A 15,452-nucleotide genomic window follows, 5' to 3' on the forward strand; every position below is an offset into this window, starting at 1 on the left:
AGAAAATGTATTTTCTAAAAATGAACAGAGTCTCAGGGACCTTTGAAACAATAACAAAAGATTTAATGTTCATTTCATTGAATCTAGAAGGAGAAGAGAGAAAGTTGAACTGAAAAATTATTCAAAGAAATAATGGCTGAAAACTTACCAAATTTGGCTAAAGACATAAATCTTCAGAGTCAAGAAGTCAAACTAATTTCAAACAGGATAAACTCAAAGAATCCATACCAAGATAACACCATCATTAAATTTCAGAGAGCTAAAGACAAAGAAAACCAACCTGAAAAAAGCCAACATGATTTATAGGGGAACGCCAATTTAAATGGAGACCAGGAGGAAGTGCCACAACATTTTTAAAGTACTGAAAAAGAAAGAATTACCAATGGCACATTTTATGTCTAGGGAAATAACATTCAGGAAGGAGGGGATAAAGACTTTTTCAGATGAATCCATAGCTCAAGTGTGATCATGATACAAAAATCAGACAAATCTCAATTGAGGGACATTCTGCAAAATACCTAACCAGTACTCCTCAAAGCTATCAAGGTTATCAAAAACAAGGAAATTCTGAGAAATTGTCACAGTCAAGAAGAACCTAAGAGACACATGATCACGAAATGTAATGTGGAAACCTCAAATGGACTTGAAACAGAAAAAAGACTTGAAACAGAAAAAGGACGTTAAGAAAAACTAAGGAAAAAGGAATAAAGTACATACTTTAGTTAATATGTCAGTTCTAAAAGTAAGATGTTAACTAATGGCAGAAGCTAGGTGAGGGATATATGGGAACTCTCCGTATTTTCTTTGCAACTTTTCTGTAAATCCAAAACTATTATAAAGTAATTTTATTTTTTAAACATGTTCTTAAAAGATAGTCTTACAACTGAGAAGACAGCAATCCAAAACAAATGGGCAAAATATCTGAACAGACCTTCTGAAAAAAAAATTGCTGGCAAATAAGTACATAAAAAGATTCCCAACATTATTCACTATTAGGGAAATGTGAATTAAGGAGACAATGAAATATCACTAGACATTCACTAGAATGGCTGTAATCAAAGAGACTGACAATGCCAAGGGTTGGCAAGAATGTTGAACAAATGTTACTGGAGATGCAAAATGGTATAGCTACTTCCCAAAACAATTTGGCAGTTTCTTGTGAAGTTAAATATACACTCATGGGAGCCAGGAATCCCATACCTAGATATTTGCCCAAGAGCAATTAAAACATAGCTCAACCAAAACACTTGTACAAAAAAATTTGAGGCCATTTTATTTGTTTAAAATTGAAAAGGCCCCTAATATCTGTCAATGGGCTAGTGGAAGAGCAAATTGTGGTATATCCAGATTATAGAATACTACTTAGCAGTTGTGATGGCTTAGTAATGTGCCGACTTGACTGTGCTGAACTACATTTCCCAGAATTCCTTTTTCATCTATGTTTCTAGTTAGCATGTGCTACTTTTGATGTTTTTGTTTTCCATTGGTATATTCTCTTGGATAAAGCATCTTTTCAAGCCTTCTACCCATTTGTTAGTTGGATTGTTTTCTTTCTGTTGAGATTTGAGAGTTCTTTATATATTCTTTATATATTCTGGATACACATGTTTTGTTGGATATGTGATTTGCAAATATTTTTCCCAGTCTGCAGCTTGTCTTTTTATTCTCTCAGCAGTATTTTATTGTGTATTCACAGAAGTGTATTCACTAGAAAAGTGTTAATTGTGATGAAGTTCAACTTGACAATCTTCTTTTCTTTGATGGATTGTTCTTTTGAAATCATGTCTGTGCACTTTTAGCCTAAATTCCAGTAATGAAGATTTCCTCCTATGTTAAAAATTGTATTATAGTTTTATGTTTTGAATTTATTTGTATGGTTAATTTTGATCTTTTTGTACAAGGGATGAGGTTTGAGTCAAGATTTATTTTTGCATGTTAAATTATCCCAACACCATTTGTCAAAAAGATGGTCTGTTTTCTACAGAAACTGCATTTGCACCTTTGTCAAAAATCAATTGGCAAATGAACTGAATTCTTCTAAATTATACACTTTAAAAGTGTAAACATGATTAGTTTTATGTGTATTTTACCACAATAAAATATCAGTTAGTCATATTTATGAGGATCTATTTATGGATTCTATGTTCAATGAAACATCTGTCTGCTCTGTTGATATCTGTATCTGCTCACTCACCAGGACCACACTGCCATGATTATTAAGCTTTTTGTAAATGTTCAAATTGGGTAATGTGATTCATTTAACTTTTTCTTTTTCAAAAAAATTTTTTACCTTTCCCTGTAAATTTTAGAATCAACGTGTCTAGTATATATCTACAAAAATTCCTGTTGAGACTTTTCTTCAATCTGTAAGTTAGTCTCGGGAAAATTGACATCTTAACTATTTTTTCAGGTTTATTGAGGTATAATTGACGAAGAAAATTGTAAAATCATCTTAACTATTTTGAGTGTTTGAATCCAAGGCAGTATGCCTTCTAATATACTTAGGTCATCCTTGAATTGTTTCATTAGTGATTTGTGGTATTATGCATAGAGAGCCTGTTCATGTTTTGTTAAATTTATACCTAAAATTTTCAGGTTTTGGTGCTATTGTAAATTATATTATTTTTCAAAATTTTAGTTTCTTGTTGTTCATTGCTAGTTCAGAGAAATAAGATTGGTATTTGTGTGCTGACCTTATGCCCTGCTACCTTCTAAAATGTTTATTAGTTCTAGAAACATATTGGTAGATTCCATGAGCATTTTCACTTAGAATCGTGTAAGCTGTGAATAGGGTCAGTTACATTTCTTTATTTCTGATCTATATGCCTTTTATTTCTTTTGTCTGCTTTATTGCACTGACTATGACTTTTAGTATAACGTTGACTAGTAGTGGGGAGGGTAGATGGTTGGCTTTATTTATGATATTGGAGTGAACACATTCAGTTTCTTACGATTAGCTAATATCTGTGGTAGGTTTTTGTAGCTGTTGTCTATCAGGTTAAGGAAGTACCTTTATATTCCTAGTTTGATTAGTGTTTATGAGGAATGAATTGATGTTGAATTTTGCGAAGTTCTTTTTCTGGATCAATTGATATGATTATGTGTATTTTTCATTATGTTAATATGGTGGATTACATTAACTGACTTTCAAATACTGAATGCACCTTTCACTCCTGGAATAAACATCATTCAGTTATGTTGTGCTATTTTTTCTGTATGTTATTAGATTAGGTCTGATAGTATATTATTGAAGATATTTTGTGTCTGTATTTAAGAGAAATACTTGTCTATGGTCTACTTGTATGTCTTGACAGAAGTTATCAATAATTTGTTACTTTATTATTATTATTGATGTTTTTCAAAGTGAAACTTCTGGGTTTCATTGATTTTCTCTCTTGATATTTTCAAAGATTCATACCTGGGTCACTGATTTTCTGTTTTTTTCTGTTTTCAATTTTATTGATTAGATTCAGTCTTTATTATTTCCTTCTTCTACTTACTCTAGGTTATTTTGTATTTTTCCGTTTTTAAGGTGAAAAAATAGATTAGTCAATTGAGATCCTTCTTCTCTTCTAATATAAGCATTCAAGGGTATAAATTTACCTCTAAGCTCTGCCATAGTTACATCCTACAAACTTCCATTTATTTGGACTTTAATTTTCATTCAGTTCCAAATATTTTCTAATTTCCCTTGTTACTTCCTTTTTAATTGATGTATTATTTAGATATGTTGTTTAATTTTTAGATATTTGAAGAATTTTCTTGATATCTTTCTGTTTTGAGCTCTTTTTGAATTCCATTATGGTCAGAGAACATAATTTGTATGATTTGGTTAATGTTTGGTTTATAATATGGTAGCTTTGTTTTAAGATATAGTTTGTCTATTTTTCTGTATTTTGGTGAATAATCCATAGGATTTGAAAATAACATGTATTCCACTGTTGGGTGGGGGTATTTTCAAAATGCCACATTTGTTAGTTTGTTACTGGTGTTACCTGATTCTTATTCTATATCCTGGTGACTTTCTATGGATTACTGAGAATAGGCTTTTGAATCTCCCAACAATAACTGTGGATTTGTTCATTTTTCCTTTCAGTACTATCACTTTTTGTTTCTTCTAGTTTGAAATTCTATTGGTATGTATTATATGCAAACACTGGATTTAGATTGTTGTGTCTTTTTGCTGACTTGAACTTTTGATTATTAGTATGGTTGACTCTTGAACAACAGGGATTTGAACTGCATGGATCAATTTATATGCATTTTTCCCAATAACTGCATATTCCACAATTCACAGTTGGTTAAATCTGGATATGGGGCCACAGATATGGAGGGCCAACTGTAAAGTTACAGTGGATTTTTGACTGGGTGGGGGTTGGTGTCCCTATTCCCCTGTTGTTCAAGGGTTTACTGCAATTTCCCTCTCTACCTCTGGTAATTTTACTTATCTGACATAATTTTTTTGATAGAATATATCCACTCTAGCTTTCTACTGATTGGTGTATATATGGAATATCTTTTTGCATCCTCTGCCTTAAAAGACATTTTATTGTAGTAAAATACACATAAAATAAAACTTACCATTTTAACCAAGTTAAAGGGTACAATTCAGTGGCATTAAGTACATTCACAGTGTCGTGCAACTATCACCACCATCTATCTCTATAACTTTTTCATTATCCCAGACAGGATCTCTGTACCCATTAAACAATGACTCCATTCTCCCACCCTGCAGCCCCTGGTAACATCTGTTTTACTTTCTGTCTCTAAGAATTTGCCTGTTCTAGGTATCCCATATACATGGAATCATACAATATTTGTCCTTTTGTGTCTGGCCCCATTTCACTTAGCAGAATATTCTCAAGGGTCATCCAAGTTGTAGCATGTATCAGAATTTCATTCCTTTTAAGCTTTGCATTCTAACGTATGCATGTACATTTTGTTTACCCATCAGTCTGTTGTAGATGTTTAGGTTGTCTTCAACCTTTGGGCTATTGTGAATACTGCTGCTATGAACATATGATTGAAGTATCTGTTTGGATAAAGCTTTTAGGTATCTAATGAGGAGTGGAACTGTTGTATCATGTAGTAATTCTGTATTTAGCTTTATGAGGACTAAACTGTTCTGCACAGTGGCTAGCCATTTTATATCCCACCAAGAATGCACAAGATTTCCAATATCTTCAACATCTTCACCCATATTTATTTTCCTGTTTTTTATATTAGCCATCCTAATAGGTGTAAAGTGGCAGATCACTGTGATTTTTTTAAATTTACCTAGTGGCTAATGATGTTGAGATATTTGCATGCGCTCACTGGTCATTTGCATACATTCCTTGGAGAAATGTCTACTCAAGTCCTTATGAATTTTTTAAATTGAATTGTTTATATTTCAGTGATTGCTGAGTTATATATTCTGAATATTAATACCTTATCAGATATATGCTTTACAAATTATTTTCTCATTCAGAGGGGTGCCTTTTCGCTCTCTTGATAGTGTCCTTTAATGGACAAAATTTTTAAATTTTAATGAAGTCCAGTTAATCTACTTTTCTTTTTGTTACTTATACTTTGGTGTCATATTCAAATTACTGACAAATCATGTGTCATTAATATCTTCTTCTAGGTGTTTTTTTTTTTTCCCTAAAACTGTTAGGGTTTTAGTTCTTACATTGAGATTTTTAATCTATTTGGAGTTTATCTTTGTATATGGTCTAAGGTAACAGTATAATTTCATCCTTTTGCATGTAGGTATCTAGTTTTCCCAGCACCTTTGGTGAAAAATTATCCTTTTTCTGTTAACGGTGTTGACACCCTTATCAAAAATCAAATGACCATATATACAATAGTTTATTTCTGGACTCTATTTAATTCCATTTCTCTATGTATCTGTTTCTCATGCTGGTACCACACTGTTTTCTATTGCAGCTTTGTAGCAAGTTCTGAAATCAAGAAGTGTGAGTCCACCAACTTTGTTTATCTTTTCAAGACTGTTTTGGCTATTTGGGGTCCCTTGAAATTACATATGAACTTAATTATTAAGCATATATTTTTCTATCTATGCAAAAAACATCACTGAGATTTTGATAGGAATTACATTGACTCTGTAGATGGCTTTGGGTGTATCACTATCTAAACAATATTAAGTCTTCCAATCCATGTCTTTTTTTATTTATTTTTAGGTTTTCTTTAATATATTACAGGAATGTTTTATAGTTTGCAGTGTATAAGTCTTTTCGACCCTGGTTAAATTTATTTCTAAGTACTTTATTCTTTTTAATGCTATTTTTATGAAACTGTTTTCTTAATTTCCTTGTTGGATTGCTCATTGTTAATGTATAAAAATGCAACTGATTTCTACATGTTGATTTTATGTCCTACAACTTTTCTGAATTTAATTGCTCTAACTTTTTTGTGGTATATTTAGGACTTCTACATAAAAGATCATTTCATCTGTGAACAGAAATCATTTTACATCTTCTTTTCCAATTTGGATAACTTTTATGTCATTCACTTCTCTAATTGCTCTGGCTATAACTTCTAATAGAATGTTGAATTGATATTATATGAAAGGCGAGAAGGTTAGCACTCCCCTTGACAAGGATGGAAGAGGCCCTCAGGCCTGACAACATGCATATGGTTAAGGCATTGCCACCTACTTCTTGGCATCTAACCATTGTTTTTATTTGCAAATGATGTGACTGAAAAAGGCATAATTTCCAGAATATATAAACAGCTGATACAACTTAATAACAAAAAACCAAACAACCCAATCCAAAAATGGGCAGAAGACTTAACAAGCAATTCTCCAATGAAGACATACAGATGGCCAATAGGCACATGAAAAAATGCTCAATATCACTAATTATCAGAGAAATGCAAATCAAAACTACAATGAGGTATCACCTCACACCAGTCAGAATGGCCATCATTCAAAAGTCCACAAATGACAAATGCTGGAGAGGCTGTGGAGAAAAGGCAACCCTCCTACACTGCTGGTGGGAATGCAGTTTGGTGCAGCCACTGTGGAAAACAGTATGGAGATTCTTCAAAAGACTAGGAATAGACTTACCATGTGACCCAGTCATCCTGCTCCAGGGCATATATCCAGAAGGAACCCTACTTCAAAATGACACCTGCACCCCAGTGTTCATAGCAGCAATATTTACAATAGCCAAGACATGGAAACGGCCTAAATGTCCATCAACAGATGACTGGATAAAGAAGCTGTGGTATATTTATACAATGGAATACTATTCAGCCACAAAAAACAACAACATAACACCATTTGCAGCAACATGGATGTTCCTGGAAAATGTCATTCTAAGTGAAGTAAGCCAGAAAGAGAAAGAAAAATACCATAAGAAATCACTCATATGTGGAATCTAAAATAAATAAATACAAAATAGAAATAGACTCATAGACATAGAATACAAACTTGTGGTTGCCAGTGGGACAGAGGGTGGGAAGTGACAGACTGGGATTTCAAAATGTAGAATAGATAAACAAGATTATACTGTATAGCACAGGGAAATATATACAAGATCTTGTGGTAGCTCACAGTGAAAAAAAAATGTGACAATGAATATATGTATGTTCATGTGTAACTGAAAAAATTGTACTTTAAACTGGGATTTGACACAACACTGTAAAATGACTATAACTCAATAAAAAATTTAAAAAAATAAAAAGAAGCAAAGAAAAAAAGTCAACAAATAATAAATGCTGGAGAGGGTGTAGAGAAAAGAGAACCCTCTTACACTGCTGGTGGGAATGTAGTTTGGTGCAGCCACTACGGAAAACAGTATGGAAATTCCTCAAAAAACTAAAAATAGACCTACCATGTGATCCAGCAATCCCACTTCTGGGTATATATCTGGAGGGAACTCCAATCAAAAAGATACGTGCATCCCAATGTTCATAGCAGCACTATATACAACAGCCAAGACATGGAACCAACCTAAATGTTCATCAACAGATGACTGGATAAAGAAGCTGTGGTATATTTATACAATGGAATACTACTTAGCCGTAAAAAGAATAAAATAATGTCATTTGCGGCAACATGGATGGACCTAGAGATCATCATTCTAAGTGAAGTAAGCCAGAAAGTAAAAGAAAAATATCATATGATATCACTCATGTGTGGGATCTAAAAAGAAAAAAGAAAAAAAGGACACAATGAACTCATCTACAAAACAGAAACAGACTTGCAGACATAGTAAACAAACTTATAGTTACTGAGGGAAAGGGGGTGGGAAGGGATAAATTTGAGAGTTTGAGATTTACAAATGTTAGCCACTATCTATAGAAATAGACTTTTAAAAATTTTCTTCTGTATAGCACAGGGAACTATATTCAATATCTTGTAATACCTTTAGTGAAAAGGAATATGAAAATATATGTATATATATGCATGACTGGGACATTATGCTGTATACCAGAAATTGACACATTATAACTGACTGTACTTCAATAGAAAAAAAAAAGAATGTTCAATTGAAGGGAAACCATATTTGACATTAGTGATAATGATTAAGCAGCTCATATACATGTTTCCATTCAATTCTCATTACAATGCTAAAAGATAGATATTATCATCCCCATGTTAGAGATAAAGAGAAAGAAGCAGAGGCTAAATAAATTGCATGAGATCACACATCTAGAACGTGACAGACCTGGAGTTTGAATCAGGTGGGAGCGAGTCAAAAACTATACTGTGCTATACGCTTTGCCTTTATGTCAATTACACAAGCAATGTCATTAGTGCACTTTCCAAATTACGTATTTCTTATTTGCTATGTAATATTCATTTAGGTATCCTTTTTTCCTCACTGATTTCTTTCAAAGGAAATAGAGCTAACAAAAATTCACATTTTGTGGCTATTTGAAATTTTAAGTATTCGCTAGGAGGAAAAAATCTGAGTGTAAAATCTTTAATTAGAGCAGGTACATTCTACATTCTTCAAAAACTGTGATAAAACACATCAAGAGAAGTCATGAGTGACTGCTGGAGTCTGCACCATAAATGGCAATTCAGAACAGAAAATCCAAAAGATTCTTTAAGCTTTATTTGTTTCTTATCTGAATCACTAATTAAAATCAGATTGAGTGCTTCTATTTGTGTGTGTAATGATGCATGAAAAGTGAAGATAAGTAATTTTGCATTTGTCTTTTAACAGCAAATAGACCATTATAGGCAAATGCATAGATTAGCATCCTTCTTGGCATATTCCAAAAATGATCCTATTTATATTAAAGAACTGTAATTGTACAAGATGTACAGAGCATTAGTTTGGCAAAGAGATCAGTCCTGTGCTCTGGTGCATGGCTGTGATGCAATCTTCCTTATTGTTTCCATAGTTTGTAATCACTCTTTCACTTAATATTCTTTTCTGAAACACTTGCTTTTTAAAAATTCTTTTTCAGTACTCCCAAGAAATTATTAACATCAGAAAGGAGCTTGCTTCTAGAAGAATTATTAACTAGCCCAAGAGTTAGCTGATGAAAAAGTCAATAGTAGTAGTCTCAGTCTTGCTTACAGTCAGGTTTCTTAAAGTTTTAAAAAATAAACAGTTCTATTCTACTAGATTCAGTACAAATTTCTAATTAGTATATACATATGTATATATCTGATTATATTATATTATATTATATATACAATATTTAGTATAGACTAAGGATATAGCATGCTTCCTTGCACATCCTATGTAGAGACAGACCCTACAATTAGAAGTTTCTCTATAAGCACTGGGTGATACAATCTTGTACAAGCAATGGAGCCTTCCACCTATAGTTTAAGAGAAGATGAAACATAGAACTAGCTCTGCAACATAAGGGCTATCTGAATAATTCTGAATTCTATAGAAAGAAAAAATTAAACATTTTTTGTCCCACATTGTGAGATGGCTACACAGCACTGTAGCAACTAGTAGGATAAAGTCATCAATAAAGTGAATTAAAAAGTGGCCCAAAGCCAGATAGTTCAGTTAGAGAATTAGGAAAGGCATCGTGAAAAGGGGAGAGAGAACCTGCAAGAGACCTAAAAAGAAAATCAGTTCTTTATATAAGAAGAAAGTTGAGAAAACTGTCTATTAATGAATGAATAAGGAATATTAGAATTGCACCTAACATTGAAAATATGGGGGCTTAAATATTACTAGGGTCATAGGTAGAAATTTTGATCTTTTGACCAAAAATAAGTAATGTAAAACTTTTAAAAAGAGCGTCATCTCTCTGCATCCATCTCACCAGACAAATATTGTGAAGTTTGCAAGTTTAGACCAAGAGATGGAGAGGAGATTGGGTCTCAAAGCAAAAGCTTTTGGCACAACCCAAGAAATGGCTGATAATAAACAAACAGTGGTAATATAAGTTTACTAATATAAATAATAGTGAATTCTATATTACTGAAAGCATTCAAGCAGAACTTAAGTAACTATCGGTCCAGGGTGTTGTAGAGGTGGTTGCTTTTTGAGAGTGAAAAATTAGAATAAGTGGATGACTTTTAAGCTTCATTTCAAATCTGAGATATTATTTTTCTATCATGTTTAATTTCCTTGATTTATATTGCCTTCTGATCCTATTTCTTTTAGTTATAAAAATTTCACTTACTTCCCTTTGTTTGTTGTAAATATTAATTGCAAACTCCATCACTTCCTCTGGATCTACTACTGCATGTTATTTACAGCAGTAAAAATTGTGACCAAGGAAATGAAGAGTGGAAAACATTTTTTCAGGAGATAACATTAAATATGCAACTTATGTAAAAAAAAAAAGTCATGCTATTATAATATTTTTCTTATTATAGAATTAAAATATGTTCATTGTAAAAAAGTTTAGAAGATTCATATGAAATGGACATCATCCTGAGGGCCAAGAAAGGGAAACATTTTTTCTCTCCTCGCTTCCTCCTCTTTCACTTTCTGGAACAGAGGATTAACATTATAGGCTATAAATTCAAAAAGATACATGCACTCCAATGTTCACAGCAGCATTATTTACAACAGCTAAGACATGGAAGCAGCCTAAATGTTCATTGACAGATGACTAGATAAAGAAGATGTGGTATATATATACACAATGAAATATTACTCAGCCATAAAAAAGAATAAAATAATCCCATTTGCAGCAACATGGATAAATCTAGAGATTATCAGACTAAGTGAAGTAAGTCAGACAGAGAAAGACAAATATCATATATCACTTATATGTGGAATGTAAAAAAAAAAGACACAAATGAACTTATCTATAAAACAGAAACAGACTTGCAGACATAGTAAACAAACTTATGGTTACTGAGGGAAAGGTGGTGGAAAGGGTTAAACTTGGGAGTTTGAGATTTACAAATGTTAGCCACTATATATAAAAATAGATTTTAAAAAGTTTTTTCTCTATATAGCACAGGGAACTATGTTCAATATCTTATAATAACCTATGATGAAAAAGAATATGAAAACCAATATATGTATGTATATGCATGACTGGGACATAGTGCTTTACATCCTAAATTGACACTTTGTAACTGATGGTGCTTCAAAAAATTTTTTAAAAAAACAGAAGTGGGGAAAAAATTTTCAAGAGAAAACTGAGGGTCCATGAAGTTTGGAAAACATAAACAATACACACAGAATGTCATAAAGAACATCTCTCTGTAAAGGCATGCATACATAAAAAAACCCATCCCAGTTTCTAGACTTATGTAATCTGATAGAATAATCAACTGACAATGCTGTTTGAGTTTCAGAGTTTAAGCACTTTGTTCAGCATGGGCAGGGAGTCATTCCACAGCACAGCATTGCTCTGTGGCTAATGTGCTGTCCCCTAAGACTGTCACAGGAGAGCTTGAAGTATAACTGTCCCTGGAAATCTATCCTCAGACACTTAGGGCTGACTTTCTAAACTTAAAAGTCCCCACTGTCCCATCTTCTCAGCCTGCCTTCCCTGGTAAAGGTCATCCCAAAGAGTGATAAAGCCAAACATCAGCAGTAACAGGCTTAGTGCAGTGAAATGGTGGGGAAACAGACGGCAGGCTGATTACTCCAATATAGCTCAGATTAATGACAGAGCAGAACCCCATTATCAGGTTAGTTAACGGGGAGGTGAAAGAAAGGTCGAAGGTACAGAATGTCCTTTGGCGAAGTTTTAATTTCTTGATTTCTGTATGATAGCTCCCTTTGACACATCTGTTCTTCTGTGTACCCCACTGTGATTATTCCTAATAACAAAATTTATATGCTAAGATATACTTAAAGCAAAGGTCTGGGCCATCAAATGTTATTTCCCTTAATAAACAGTTTATTTCCAGCTTTCTCTAGGTTAGTTAGCAGTAGGAATGCATGGCATTTAAAAATATCTATTCACTCTAATAAGGATAACCAGTTCATTGCTACCATTGTTGACTGCTCTCTCCAGTAAAATGGGCCTGTTTACTTCTAGCTGCATGTTCAATCTGTATGCCATATACATGGACCATGAGACCATAAACATGGTCTTTGACCTTGAAATATTTACACATTTATTTTTTAGGGAGTACAAGAACATAAAGAGAGTTAACTGGAATGTGTACACAGGGAGAATACCAGGTAAAGATTGGAGTTTGCTGCCACAAGCCACTTTCAGTTTGGGCTTCTGGCCACCAGAACTGTGAGGCAATAATACATTTCTGTTTTCCTTAGCCACCCAGTTTTTGGTACTTTGTAAAAGCAGCCCTATGGAACTAATACAACTATGTTTTCCATCATACTTCTCACCATCTGCAAGTTACCTCATTCGTTTGCCTATTTACATCGTATCTCCACCACAGAATATGTTTCAAGAGAGTGAGGACCACAGCAGCTGGAGATTCACAGATGGATGAACTATAATATTTATCTTTGAGGGACATAGGGAAGTGTTATTAATGAATACATAAAAATCTTTACACACACAAATGTTTAATTTAAGCAGTGTGTGTTTCAGACACTGCTACAAATGCTAAGGTCACAGTTGGGTAACAAGAGCTTATATCCTGCAAGTAAGAAAAGTTAAATAAAAAGGTATAAACAAGATGAAGAATTAAAAAGAATAATATGTTAGAGACTGAAATTGTGAGAGAAATTTAAATGGATATCCAAGAAAGATCAGTCAAATGAGTAGGTCTGTTTAAAGAGCAGGAAGAAGGTGAATGTTTAGGTCAGGTGGATGAAGCACAGGACAGGACAAGTGAGGACAAGGGAGACAGGTGTTTGAACTCACAGGACTTGGTAAGCTATGGTAACAGTATGGGTTTTATTCTAAGTACCATGGAAAGTTATTAGGAGGTTGCAATCCAGAGTTGGCCATGTTCTGAATTATTTTCTAAAAATAGCACTGTGGCTGCTGTGTGGTAAATAGACCACAGGGAGGGAAAACTAGAAGCAGAGATGTTAGTTAGGGGCTCGCTGCAGGAGCCCAGATGAGAGATGGCTGTGGCTTTGTCCAGGGTGGTAGCAGTAGAAGTGACGAGAAGGACACGGGTTATCAATGCCCTTTGGAGGATAGCTAACAGGACATGCTGTTGGATGGAAGATAGAGTTGCTGGAAAAGAAGAAATCAGGACAAATTTCTTAGTTTTTTCCATAATCTTTTACAAAATAAAACCAAGCTATGTTGATTGAATGACAATTCTTCAATTGAGAAAAGCTTACTTACTGTTACAGAGGAGAGGGTAGACAGGTGACTGGGCTAGAGGATCTTTCAGCTCGTGGACAACTTGACTGTCTATGACCCTAATGCTCAGAGCAGAGCGGCTACTCTGCTATTGGTCAATCAGTCCCAGGAAGGGAGGAGCCCGCACAGCAAGAAGCTGGTTGGGACTAGGATGGAGACTTCATCTCTACTGGATGCACACTGTTCATGAACTTTTCCAATCTCATGTCACAACACTTTGATTAATTACAGTCATTATCACTTCTCGCTACCCCTGTGTTCTAGACTTGATGTTAAATGCTTTATGTATGTTACCATATAATGCTCATAAAAATGCCATGCAGTAAGTAAAATTATCCTTCTCTTAAAGATCAAACAACTGATTTTGAGGTGGCAGTAAAATGACCAAGACCTTAAAGTTAGGCAGTGACATAATCAGAGTTTTAACCTAGATCTGTCTGATTTCCAAGACTGTTCTTAACTCCTAGTTGGTAGTGCCTCATCTCTGATTTGTAAAGATCTTCACTGAATAATGAATAAGGGCTGTGAGAAGAATTAAAAATAGGCTGGATCAGATAAATATTTTGTCCTATTTTAATGTGCTATTTGAAATCTGTCTTAATATGAAACAGTGTGAATTTATTTTAGTGTGCGAGTATATACACGCATATATGCCCACCTGTAAAACACACACACATATATATCGACTCTTGATAGGAAAAAAAATCTATTAGTAGTAAAACAGGTAAAATCCATTTGCAATGTGTAACCTGGATTTCAGATCTACCCAAAAGATCAATACTTTGCTTATTGGAGAAGTGTCCTTGAGCCAAAATGAGAGTGGTCTTTAAAAAGAAAAAGTGGGGTACCATTTTTATTGCCTGCTCTAAGTTCCCACTCACTGAGTACTTAGAAAAATAAATCAAAGTGACAATGAGTTGAAATGAAAATCAAGTTTTGCTAGCCTTTTCATTTAAAGAATTCTTCAAAAAGCTGAAAGTGGAGGAAAAAATGAAAGTCATTCTTACTGCTAATGAAATGTTTCCTTGCTGCCAAGCAGTATGTGGCTGGGAGAAAAATGACTTGGACTTAACCAGAAACTCAAAATACGGTGCATTTCCAACCTAGTAATTAAGCAGATGTGAGATGTCACAAACAGTGATGGTTACAATGGACTGGCTCTGAAATGCACAGTCTGGATTAAATGGTACCTGAGTGCTGAGGGCCACTCTGTAGTCTTGGCTAATAATCCATGTGAAATGATGGCATTAGGGAAGTCACTCCTGCTGGCTCCCACTAAAGCCTGTCCCCATGCACCTGCTGGAAAAGCAGGTGGTTTTTTTTCCATAGATCTGATTTTTTAAAATAAGGTTAAAAGATGACAGCTGCGAGAAAATGAAGCCATTCTCTGGAGAGCAGCTGCCCTGTGGGAAAAGGAAAACACTTCTTGGAAGCCAGCCCCACGGCACTTTATAAGTCAGGTGTGAAAGGAGCTGCCTCCTCCAGAACTTGGGGTGAAAGTTTCCTTTTAAGCCTCTCTTAGGCAATGTAATTTTTCACTTTCCAAGAAATAAAGGAAGTGATCCTCCATACCAATATACTCATTTGACATTTGTCCCACAAATATTTATTGAGCAAATCACTAAAATAATATTAATGTAAATGCTAACATGCATCTGAAAAACTGAAGAAATTTGTAAGTTAAGGAAATTTTGATGCCTCATGACCAAAAGGGTTTTAATTTAGCATTGAGCATTTCTACACACATACAGTTACTTAATTAC

General features: G+C 34.0%; 1 long non-coding RNA gene and 1 other non-coding gene across 2 annotated transcripts in view; both read left to right on the forward strand.

Moving 5' to 3' along the window:
• LOC135321408 (uncharacterized) overlaps positions 1-15,452 on the forward strand; it is a 36,549-nt gene that overhangs the window by 11,502 nt on the left and 9,595 nt on the right. The window lies entirely within an intron of this gene.
• LOC116153753 (U6atac minor spliceosomal RNA) lies at positions 6,560-6,685 on the forward strand. Its single transcript, XR_004137635.1, has one exon. It is a non-coding gene; the product is annotated as a U6atac minor spliceosomal RNA (small nuclear RNA).

Source organism: Camelus dromedarius, chromosome 5 (genome assembly GCF_036321535.1).
Source record: "Camelus dromedarius isolate mCamDro1 chromosome 5, mCamDro1.pat, whole genome shotgun sequence".
Lineage (NCBI taxonomy): Eukaryota > Metazoa > Chordata > Mammalia > Artiodactyla > Camelidae > Camelus > Camelus dromedarius.